At 49.1% G+C, this 9,195-nt stretch overlaps 1 protein-coding gene across 2 annotated transcripts in view; it reads left to right on the top strand.

The window, feature by feature from the left end:
• Positions 1-4,628: 4,628 nt before the first annotated feature.
• The window catches only part of CAB39 (calcium binding protein 39), an 83,113-nt gene continuing 78,546 nt past the window's right edge, over positions 4,629-9,195 (top strand). The window contains exon 1 of one of the 2 annotated variants that reach the window (XM_055300418.1): positions 4,629-5,019. The gene's annotated coding sequence lies outside the window, so the exon portion shown is untranslated. Of the gene's footprint in view, positions 5,020-5,621; positions 5,705-9,195 lie in introns of those variants that run through there. The other variant, XM_055300417.1, reaches the window with a different exon arrangement.

Genomic DNA, 9,195 nt, shown 5'->3' with positions numbered 1-9,195 from the left:
GTGATGAAGGTAGGGAGGTGACTTCATCTGATGGCCCAACTTCAACGGAGGAGAGGAAAGGAAATGAAAGCGACAAGACATCTACCCAGGACCATCACTGATTGGTTTTCCTGGAACATGAGAACCCATCTATGATCCTGAGATCTGTGGATGCTACAGAAGAAGTATGGCGGGGGCGGAGGGCTTTGTGACGGGGGTTTCAAGATGAAGGGGTAGAGGGATTTCCCAGAAAGAGGTTGTATCTACAAAGAAATATATTAATAGAAAGGGCTTTCCAGAAGGCCCTGTGGAAGGACTGAGAAGGTGTCTCCCGGCATAAATTCAAGCAGTCAAATGACATGACTCCTTCCCCTTGGACTTCAGAATTTGTTACAAACCCTGGCTCCAGGAATTTCTCCTGTCTTGCTGCTGCAGCAGCTTTATCCCAGTTAAGAGATTAATCTGGAATCCTGATCTGACTCTTAAAACAAAGGAATCAAACCCCTACATATGGGATTATCCACCCCCATGCATTCTTGTATTTTGTGGGAAATTGAGTCCTGAGTTGTTTTTGTAGAATGTGAACAGGCTGAAAGTCTCCCTCTCCCTCTGGGACCACAATTTTAAAAAAAACTCTTGGCTTAACACACACACACACACACACAAATCACTGTGGGGTAAAGTCCTTACTGAACAAAGTTTCAAAATTAGATAAAACTTGCAGTTCATACACTTGAGACTGCCGGGCACCTCCCTTCCACCGTGACCAGAGAAAAGCAGAGTCAGCTCCTCGAACCAGCCACTCCCCAAATCCAGGGCTTGCTCTGGACCGTTTGTCGGCTTATTTCACTCTGAGCAGAGACAGCCCTTAGACAGCTATGGTTTTTCTAATGGCTTCTAAAAATGCTTGGCCTAAGTTGTCCTAGGTAGGGGGTGGGGAGCTTTACTTTTAACATGCTACCATTTTTCTCTTTCTTTCTTTTTTTTTTAAGATTTTATTTATTCATTCATGAAATACAGAGAGAGAGAGAGAGAGAGAGAGGCAGAGACACAGGTAGAGGGAGAAGCAGGCTCCATGCAGGAAGCCCAACGCGGAACTTGATCCTGAGTCTCCAGGATCACATCCCGGACCGAAGGTGGCACTAAACCGCTGAGCCACCCGGGCTGCCTTCTTTTTTTTTTTTTTTTTTTTTTCTTTTTCATTTTTCATATATATTCACTAACAAGATTCGTCTGGTTTTCTTTGTGTGCCCGAGTGTTGCCTTTACTGAGGTTTTGGTATCAAGGCTATTAACCAGAGTAAGATTAATCAGCATCCTCCTCCTCCCACCCCCAACTTGCTTGAAATGTGGGATCACCGCCCCCACCCTAGGCCAATGGCATCAGTATCTGCATTTCAACAAGATCTCCCAGGGAATGCGCAGGGGGGTCCTTCCAGTTTGAGAAGCTGCCCCAGGCCTTGCATTTACTGAAAACTGTTCCTCACAGAATCTCAGGGCGTGCAACCTGGTTCTCCCACCAGCAGCCCCTCTTTCCAGCTCCCTCCCCTTCCTGTGCTGATTCCTTCTGCCCTTCACTCAATTGATTCCACCACTTGTACAGTCTGTCCTCCACCACTGCTTCCACCACCACCACCACCCCGATTTGCTCACTCCCTTCTTATCTGGCTTGGATTCAACAGCTGGTCATTATCATTATTACTTTCTTGCGTATACATACCTCTCCTTCCTTTCCCTTTCTCTTTCCACAGAGTTATCTCACAAAAATAACCCTGGTGGAAACCTACTCCCCACCTTCACTACTTCCCACTCCTCCCCAGCAAAATGTGGCCAGTGAAAACACAGGAGAGCCCCGCTGATGGATCTTTCTTTCCACCTTCTTCTCTTCCTTCAAGTTTTTAACACCTCCTCCCTCTCCACACCCCAAGCTGATGACCTTGCTTCTTGTTTCCCTGAGAAAATAGAAGCTCTCAGAGGGACAAGTACAGGGACTCCTGGGTGATTCAGTGGCTGAGCATCTGCCTTTGGCTCAGGGCAGGATCCCAGGGTTCTGGGATCGAGTCCTGCATCAGGCTCCCCGCAGGGAGCCTGCTTCTCCCTCTGCCATGTCTCTGCTTCTCTCTGTGTCTCTCATGAATAAATAAATAAAATCTTAAGGAAAAAAAAAAAGAAGAAGGACAAGTCCACACATTCAGGCACCTCGTCCATCCGGTTCCTGCTTCTATGCCCACACTGTGCCCGCCCTCTGTTGCTGTCAGTGAGCACCTGCCTTGCTGGTATCCAAGGCCAGACCTTCTCTACTTGCTTGCTCAAGGACAGGTCTCCAGAAAATGCCCCCCACCCCCCTCCACATACCTGCATTATTGAATTTTTCCTCACCACTAAGTCATTCCCATCAGCACACAGACAGACTTCTATTCTAGAAACAAAACAAAATGAAAGAAAACAAAACAAAAATCTTTGCTTTGACCCTCCGTTCCCCTCCAACTATCACCCTAATTCTCTACTCCCCTTTAGAGTGAAACTTCAAGAAAAAGTTGTCATGGTCACTTTCTAGAGCCCCAATTCTTTCTAGGTCTCATTCTTTCTAGAGACCACTCCAATCAGGCTTTCCCACTGGCCTCTGCTTCAATGGCGCTTACCAAGACCACTAGCTACCTCTGTGGTGCTGATACCAATGTCTAATCACCAACACCAACCTTATTTGAACTATTAGCTGCGTTTGGTGGCATGAATCCCTCCTCCATCCCTAGTCTACCAGCACATGATGCTTTCCTAAGTCTCCCCTGCCACCCTGGATCATTTCTTCAGCATCCTTTGCTGGTTCTTGGTTATCTCCATGACTGACTTCTCATTATCATGGGGTCTCAGGCTCATACCTGGCCTTGCATCTCATTAACACTCACTCCCTAAATGATCTCATTGAGTCCTGAGATTTTACCTATTCTGAAGACTCCCAAAAATTCTATCTCCAGCCTGGACCCATCCCCTAAACCCCAAGACTTCTGTATCTGGCTTCCTACTTGGGTTCAAAGTTAATATGCCCCCAGATGTATTCCTGGGTTCCTCCCTTCCTGTCTACTTCTGTTTAAATCATCCTCAGTTTACCAACTGTATCTTCCAGTTGCCTGAGAAAACAAAAACCAAAAACTTAAGAAACCAGCCGAAACCTGTCAGCTCTACCTTTTAAATGTGTCTAGAACCTGACCATTTCTTTACTCTTCCACTGCTACCATCCAGGACTGAGCCTGTCTTCTCTTGACTGGATTATTATTATTTTTTTTAGATTTTATTCATTTATTCATGAGAGACACACAGAGAGAGGCAGAGACATAGAGAGAGAAGCAGGCTCCCTGCAGGGAGCCCGATGCAGGACTTGATCCCAGGACCCCGGGATCACGCCCTGAGCTGAAGGCAGACGCTCAACCACTGACCTGCCCAGATGTCCCTCTTGACTGGACTATTTCAAAAGCCTTCCAAGCAGTCTCTTGGCTGAAACCCTCAGGTCCTTCAGGCTGGGCATTACAGCCTTTGAAAGTTTAGCCCAAGCCCTTTCTCTGCTCAAAACCGTCCAAATAGCTTCCCATCTCATGCAGAGTGAGAACCAAAGTCCTCAGTTTGTTCCATTTGGCCTCTTTCTCCCCTCCCCTCCTTCCGTGCAAGTGCCTTGTTGGGCTCCCTGGTGTCCCATCTCAGTGCCTTCCTCCTTGCTGTTCCCTCTGCCTTTCCATACACAGAGCTCTTTCTTCTTGTAGCTGCTCCCTGCAGGAGCACAGTAAGTATCTTCCCTTCTCTCCCCTCCTTGGCCTGTGTTGTTTGTCTCCATAGCCCTGGAAACCATCCGATGCCACTTGCATACAGTGGTTTGTTTGTTGATTGGTTTGTTGCAGGAGCAGGGCCTGTTCTGTTCACTTCCCCACCACCTAGGACACACGGGCTGGCACACAGTGGAAGCTCAAAAACGATCCATTCAATCACAAGTTAAGAACAAAGCCACAAAATGAAACAAAACCCGTACATGCCTGGCATTTCTAAGTAGAGGACTCTGCTGTCAGAGCTTTGCAATGCATTAGCTCTTTCATCCTCATAAGCCTATGGTAGTGTGTGTGTGTGTGTGTGTGTGTGTGTGTGTGTGTGTGTGCGCAAAGGAACCCAGGCATTGGGACAGGAAATAATCCACAGAGTGGGGCTGGAGTTTAAATCCTATTCATCTGGATCATTCCATCACTTTCTGCGCGCTCTCTCCGAGGATGCTAAATGAATTGATCTGTCCCTCCCCAGCATGAAAGAATCCATCTACACAAAGTCGGCCCTTGCTTTTTTAGGAAAAAAAAAAAAAAAAAAAAAAAAAAAAAAAAAAAAAAAAAGCTTTGCTAACAGCTGAGGAAGCGGCGGCAGAAGGCGGACCCAGGGTTCCTCCCGGGAGCGCGCGGAGCACCAGCACGTGAGCGGCAGGTGGTAGCACCGCGGGCCTCCCTCCGCCGCGGCTTTCCTGGCGCCGCCCCTCCCGCTCGGGCCGCGGGCGGGGACCCCGCTGTCCCGAGTCCGCCCGGCCGCGGGGGGGCGCCCGAGGCGGAAGGGGGCGTTGCGGCACCGCCCGACGTCGCGCCTCCGGCGGCTGCGCAGTGCGTACGTCAAAGCCGGGCTCGGGCCGGGAGCGGGGAGCGGGGAGCGGGGAGCGGCGCGGCCTGGGAGCGACCGAGCCTGCGGGAGCCGGCGAAGGCGAAGGCGAAGGCGGCGCGGGGCCTCGCAGCAGCAGCCGCAGCCGCAGCCCGAGCGAGCGAGCGAGCGAGCGCAGCAGTGCGGCGGCCGCCGCGGGAGCCCCTGGGCCGCCGTCCGCCCGCGCAGCGCCGCCGCCGCCGCCGCCGCCGCCGCCGCCGCGGGAGCCCGTCGCCGGGAGCAGGAGCGGGCGGAAGACAACGGAGGGGCCGAGCGCCCGAGCCGCGCCGCGGGGACCGAGCGAGCAGCCCGAGGCGGCGGCGGCCGAGGACGGGGACGGCGACGACGCGGAGGCGGAGAGGGAGCCGCCCGGCCCAGCCCCGTGAGTGAGCCCCCGGCCCGGCCCGGCCCTGCCCTGCCCGGCCCGGCCCTGCCCGCGGCGCCGGCCCGTCACCGGCCCCGGGGCTGCCTCCATTTTCTCGGGTGGCGGCGGAGGCGGCGGCCCGCCCTCCCCGCTCGCCCTCGCCGGCGCGGCGCCCAGCGGCCTGCGGCCCGGGGCTCCCCGGCCTCCCCTCCGCGGGGGGCTGGCGGGGCGGCGGGGCTGGCGGGGCGGCGGGCGGGGGCGGGGGCGGCGGCCGCAGGCGGGTGGGCGGGGAGGCGCGCGCGGCCGGGCCCGCTGTCACTCCCGCTGCGGCCCCGGCCGCGGCCCCGGCCCCGGCCGCGGCCCCTCGCCCCTGACCCCCGCTCCGCTTCCTGTGCGACCCGGGGACGCGGGCAGCACCTTTTGTGATCTTCCCTTCGGGGTGGGGGTGGAAATGCCTGATGACTGACTTCTGGCTGGGAATCGTGCGGCCGGAGCCTTCCCGGGTTCAGTTGAGCCAAAAGCCGAGCGCTGCGCGGCGGGCAGGTGGGCGGGCGGGCGGGCGGGCGGGCAGGCGGGCGGGCGCCGTGGCCGGTCCGCGCCGGAGGGAGGGATTCAGAGGTAACCCCCGCCCCGAGGAGCTCGGGCTCTGCTGTGGGGGAGATAAGCCCAGCACACAAATAACCTCGGTACCGGCGACGAGGCGGTAAGTCAGTCCTGTGAAAGGGCTACAGAGTGCTAGAAAGGCACCCAGGGGATGACCGGACCGGACCCGATCGATCGATCACTTCCTTCCGCCTGGCAGGAATCTGGAAGGCTTCCTGGGCGAGGCGGTGCCAAGCCGGGCGTTGAAGGCCCGATGGGGTTTGGAAGAGGACGGGTGGGGACCAGGCGGTATGTGGAGGGGCAGCGAACCCAAAGAATTAAAAAAAAAAAAAAAGAAAGAAGGGGGGGCATGGTCTAGAGACAGTGGGTAATTGGTTCAGGTGCCTGTGGCCAGTCGGGGAGCGAAGGGGTAGGGCTCCCGAGGTGCGGAGGGGCCGGATGCTCGGCTCCTGTGCAGGGGGCTGTTGGGGTGGCATTCCAAGGTAAACCCAGCGCTCATTGCTCAGTGACTCATGAGCCCCGGAAACGTAAGCTGGGAGCTCTTCAAGGCGAGGCGCTCTTGGGAGAGGGAGAGGAGGAGGGAGGCCCAGTAGAGAGTCGACGTTCTGTGCCTTGAACCTAATGCAGTTCCAGATCGGTTTTGACAGCTACAAATAAATTCATGTCCAGGCGAAGCGAAGAACCTTTTGCAAAAAAAAAAAAAAAAAAAGAAAAGAAAAAGCTTCATTTAGATACCGGGCTCTTAAGACGTAATGGAAAGATGCGCAAGAAATAAGCCCGTCTGCACAGAAGGCGTTCTGTTGGTGCGGTGCACTGAAAAAAGAAAAAAAAAAAAAACGCATCAAAACTTCTTCCACTGTGTGTTAGGTGGCTACGCTTTGGGATTACTGAGCTAAGCGTGACTTCTTTGAAAGGGCATTTTGTAAGGGCAATCTAAATTGATGGCTTAAAAAAAAAAAAAAAAAAGAAATCAGGTTGTTACTAATATTCCCGGGGCGGCAAGTTGGGACATAGAACCGTTTTATGGAAAGGTAAACGTTTCTTTATTAGTTTTTAGTTATGAAAGTGTAGGAGAGTGAGAAATGAAAATCTAGCTTGATTTCTGTACATTTCCCCCCCCAACAAAATTACTAGCAGATAATTAGCTGTATTTGAAGTCTAGAATAGATGATTTGTGGAAGCAGCTTAGAACTCATGTTAGTTTCTTAAAACACTTGTTTGTTGTTTGTTTCTATGATACGTGAATGTCAACTTTTTTCAGTCAAGAAAACCTTGTAAAATGCAAGAGGTCCTGGAAAACATTTTTTAAATGATCTTCTATAATCTTTCCACTTAGATTTGGTTGCTTTTGCAACATTTTTGCATACTTCCTTTTCAGTCTTTTTATGCTTATTTTTTTCTTGCATGATGAAATAAAAACTGCATGTATGTATAAATATTAACATTTTTGTTCATTGAATATCTTTATATGAAAACATTTTTACCCAAGTAAGGAAAGTCTTAATCGTATTCTTTTTTTTTTTTTGGACACGGTTGCATTTATTTATCTCAGATAAAATGCAGTAGTTACGCTTAATAACTGCAATGGTGGGCAGAACTTCTAAAGGTGTCTTGTTTGAAGTATATTTATTAACCTCTTTGTAGGATTTAGGTCTTATTACTTATTGAAGAAAGGTTTTATTTGGGGGGGTGTCAGCATCAGATACGGAAGAGATTACACATTTCTGCTTATATGAGTGGATATACTTTTTAAAAAAGCATGTACTTTCTAAAAAGATTTTCTTAGCTGGTATAATATCTCCCATACAGAGTGATATATCTCCCCATCTCCCCTAACCCTCCTCTTCTAAAAAATAGTCTTTATACTAAGGCTATCCGTATAGATTAACTACTTTTTGATCATGACATTGCAAAGATTCTATATGTAGTTTTTCTGTTGGTGTTTCTTTAGTAAAATATAGAATTTGGTGAAATAATTTGCTGCTATAACAAAAGGGACTTTGTTTTGTTTCTCATTTCAAGACAGTTCACTTAGGTTCATTGGCATTTCAGACTACAGGTTCTTGTTTAAACCAGTTTTTTTCCCTTTGCTTTACATTCTAAAATCTATTAGTGGGATCTCAGTTTCTGTTTCTAATCGCATATAAAGAGATGTTGAGTTAGATTGTATGAACTTTCATAAAGCTAATATAAAAGAATAGTTGGGATGCCTGTGTGGCTCAGCGGTTGAGCGCCTGCCTTTGGCCCAGGGCATGATCCTAGAGTCCTAGGATCGAGTCCCACATCCGGCTCCCTGCATGGAGCCTGCTTCTCCCTCTATGTCTCTGCTTCTCTCTCTGTGCGTCTCTCATGAATAAATAAATGAAATAAGTACATGAAATCTTTAAAAAAAAAAAAAGAATAGTTAAGAAAGTTTAATAGGTATGCAGTTTGCTTTTATAATTTGGTTTTATTTGAATCTTTATTTTTACATTGCAAATGTATATACCACAAAGCATCATTTATTGCTTTTGAATATTTACTAAATATTTTTTCTTTGATCAACTTTCATAGTTTATGGGTCTCTGTAATTACTGCCATGCATTCCCTAGAGTTTTTTCCAGGAGGGATTGATTATTGATCATTCGTAGTTTGGCCATATACCATAAAAATACAGACATAAACCCACATCCACCTTCAGCACACAAAATATTAAATCCAGTATATGGTAGACTTTCACTTCAGGTAGTGTCTTCTGGTTACCTTTTTGATGGTGTTTCTATTTTACAAATCTACTTTCTCCTTTTCCATGGCTCCTTTTAATTAGGAATTTGATTTTATGGTTGTTGTCTGGTAGTAATGATAGGTGGATTAGCATGGATAACAGCAAAATGTTGGTAAAACTTTGTTGTGTTATAAAATTGTAGGAAAGAAGATCAAGTCTCTGAACCTGTAGGGTAGATTGGGACTTTTGCTTTATTACTACTAAGGTTAAGGATCTTGTATTCGTGTGAATGCAGATCAAGCCAAGTAGCCTAAGACTTGTGTAACAAGTTAGTCGTCAGCCTGTAGTTTGGTTTTTACTGGAAAGAAGACTGCTGTTGGGGCTACCCAAGGGCCACCCTTATTTGAAGAAGGAACTGAGCTGAATGACAGTTCTTCCTTTGTGTGTCTCATCATTCTAATGCTCTCCTACTGGGCCCCATCACTGCCTTTATCAGTCCAGAGTATTGGTGGCAGAGCAGAGTGAGGCAAACATCTACTACCAGCAGTTGAGGCAGTAAACGTTAAATATTCTGCTTCAGCTTCTCAGGCCTTTCCAGAATCATGAGAAGAGTTGTTACAGGACCAGTGACAAGATACTAGACTGATCATGATGAAATGAAGGTTAACAGATTGTTGCCATTAGCATTTTGTTTTGGGATTTGTGTACTTGTGTGTGCATGTGTGTAGGTATCATTCTCTACCTTCCTGAGCTTCCTGGCTCCACTGTGCTTTTAGGAGTGAGGGGATGGTGGAATTGTGATTTATTAGCAACTGTGATGTTAAGCTGGCAGAGGAAGGAAGAATGGCATGCAGAGAATTGCAAGAGGTTGGTCAGGTGTGAAGTGG

Source organism: Nyctereutes procyonoides, unplaced genomic scaffold (genome assembly GCF_905146905.1).
Source record: "Nyctereutes procyonoides isolate TBG_1078 unplaced genomic scaffold, NYPRO_anot_genome, whole genome shotgun sequence".
Classification (NCBI taxonomy): Eukaryota; Metazoa; Chordata; class Mammalia; order Carnivora; family Canidae; genus Nyctereutes; species Nyctereutes procyonoides.
The sequence above is the reverse complement of the archived record's forward strand: the minus strand, read 5'-3'. Positions and strand labels throughout refer to the sequence as shown.